Source organism: Engraulis encrasicolus, chromosome 23, assembly GCF_034702125.1.
Source record: "Engraulis encrasicolus isolate BLACKSEA-1 chromosome 23, IST_EnEncr_1.0, whole genome shotgun sequence".
Classification (NCBI taxonomy): domain Eukaryota; kingdom Metazoa; phylum Chordata; class Actinopteri; order Clupeiformes; family Engraulidae; genus Engraulis; species Engraulis encrasicolus.
Window position 1 is genome coordinate 14125041 of NC_085879.1, and position 2500 is coordinate 14127540.

General features: G+C 50.2%; 1 protein-coding gene across 1 annotated transcript in view; it reads right to left on the bottom strand.

Annotated features, from left to right (window-relative positions):
* The window catches only part of LOC134439570 (dedicator of cytokinesis protein 2), a 338998-nt gene that overhangs the window by 279682 nt on the left and 56816 nt on the right, over positions 1-2500 (bottom strand). The gene's annotated exons all lie outside the window — the stretch shown is intronic.

The following is a 2500-nucleotide window of genomic DNA, read 5'->3' on the forward strand; positions in this document are numbered from 1 at the left end:
TCTCTCTCTCTCTCTCTCTCTCTCTCTCTCTCTCTCTCTCTCTCTCTCTCTCTCTCTCTCTCTCTCTCTCTCTCCTTTTCCCTCCACCTCTCTCATCTCTCTCTCCCTCAATCTCTCTCTTGCTCTTCCACTCTCTCTCTCTCTCTCTCTGCTCCGTCACCGGATTAAACAATAAAACCACCAGACAGACTGGTTAATGGAAGGCAGCGAGAGGAGAGAGAGAGAGAGAGAGAGAGAGAGAGAGCGAGAGAGCGAGCGAGAGCGAGAGAGCGAGCGAGAGCGAGAGCGAGAGCGAGAGAGGGCAGAGCCTCTCTGTCGGATAGAGAGGAGTGTAAAAGCGGGGGATTTTGAGAGGAGAGGAAAAGAACGCATTAGTCAACACAATCTTACTTATAAAACTAATGAGGTCAGGACTTCGTGGAGTTGTAATGTTACTTTTAATGTCTCTTTAGCATGGATAAATGGGAGTTTGCAGCTTTGAGCTTTGTGTAAAAAAAAATGCAAATCCCACGTTTAAACGAGTGAAAGCGACTCTTGGAAATGTTTATGCAACACGGCGTGCCTCTTCTTAGCCGGACTAAAGCAGACATGACCCCTATAGGGTAATGAAAGGCCATCCGTCTGCCTGCCTGTCTGTCTGACTGCCTCCCTCCCTATTTGCCGGTTTTCTACTTGCCTGCTGGTCGGTCTGTCCGTCTGCCTGCCTGCCTGTCTGTCTGCCAGCATGTCTGTCTGTCTGTCTGCCTGCCTAAAAGACAGCTGACTCTTTTAGGGTAATGAAAGGCCACCCGTCTGCCTGCTTGTCTGTCTGTCTGGTCATCTGTTTGACTCTCTGTCTGGCTCTCTCTCTACATCTGGCTGTATTTCTGACTGTGAAAACTTGCCTGCCTGCCTGTCTGCCGCCCTCCCTGTTTGCCTGTGTGTCTGCTTGCCTGCTGGTCTGTCTGTCTGCCTGTCTACCTGCCTGTCTGTGTAGCTATATGTCTTTCTCCATCTGACTATGTGTCTTGCTGACTGAGAGAGCTTTCTTGTTTGCCTCCCTGCCTTGCGGCCTGTCTACTTGTCTGTATCTCTATGTCTGCCTTTGTGTGCTTGTCTTCCTGTCTGCCTTTGTGTCAATCTGACAGTGATAGCCTGCCCCTCTCCCTGCCGGCCTGCCTGTCTGTCTATCTGCCTGTCTGCTTGTCTGTGTCTGTATGCCAATGTATCTGTCTGTCTGTATCTATATTACTCTGCTTGTCTGATTGCCTGTCTGCCTGACTTCCTGACTGTCTGCCTGTCTGTGTCTGACTGTCTGTGTCTGGCTGTCTGTTTGCCAGACTTCCTGGCTGTCTGTCCGACGACCTGTCTGTCTGTCTGTCTGTCTGTCTGTCTGTCTGTCTGTCTTTCTGTCTGTCTGGTCATTCCATTCTGTACTCACATACCCACAGCACTCAGATAAAACGAGTGGAGAGACTGTGGTGAGACATAGAGCGGGAGAAGTAGGTAAAACGGACAAGTATAGCGAGGGAGAGAGGTGGGAGAGAGGGCGGGTAGGAGTGAGAGGAGAGGGATGCAGAGCAAAGTGGAGAGGAAGGGGGAGGGAAGGACGGTGTAACTATGTCCCTTCAAGCATGAATCTCATAGAGACTGTTTGATAACAGACAAAAAAGCCCTCAGAGAGAGTGGAGGAGGAACAGAGGGGAAAGGAGGGAGGAGAGGACAGGGCAGGGGAAAAACTTAGGCAGAAATACAGACAGGGGAAGAGAGAGAGAGAGAGAGAGAGAGAGAGAGAGAGAGAGAGAGAGAGAGAGAGAGAGAGAGAGAGAGAGAGAGAGAGAGAAAAAGAGAGAGAGAGAGAGAGAGAGAGAGAGAGAGAGAGAGAGAGAGAGAGAGAGAGAGAGAGAGAGAGAGAGAGAGAGAGAGATTAGGAAAATACCAAAAAAGGATGTAAAGTCCATGTCAGAAAGAGACAACAGAGAAAGAGAGAGAGAGTGAGATTGAGAGAGAGAAGAAGAGAGAGAGAGAGAGCGAGGGACACAGAGGCAGACACACATAGAGAGCAGCGTTTGAAATGTCTCCCACTTTATAATCCTGCAACACCAAAGCACTTTCGGCCCTGCGGCTTAGCAGGTGGTGCTGAGACGAGAACAGGCGAGAACATTGGTTGTTGCAGAAACACTGCCCCCTGGCTGTGGCGCAGAGGAACTGCTCGACAAGAGGCTGGGGAGAGATAACACGGCTTCTGTTTCAGCCTCCCAACATAATGAAGCTGTGCGAGAAATCAATAACAATAGTAGTGGAGGTGCAAATTAAAATGCAGGGCAATCAGCGGAGGGAAGACGGGATCATTAGAGAGGGAGAGGGGAAGGACGAAATGGAGGAAAGGGAGGAAAAGGAAGAAGGGGGAGGGAAGGAAGGGAGGGAAGGAAGGGAGGGAAGGAAGGGAGGGTCAGAAGGGGAAAGGAAGAGGAGGAGGAAGAATGAAGAGATGGTAACAAACGGGATCTATTACCAGAGA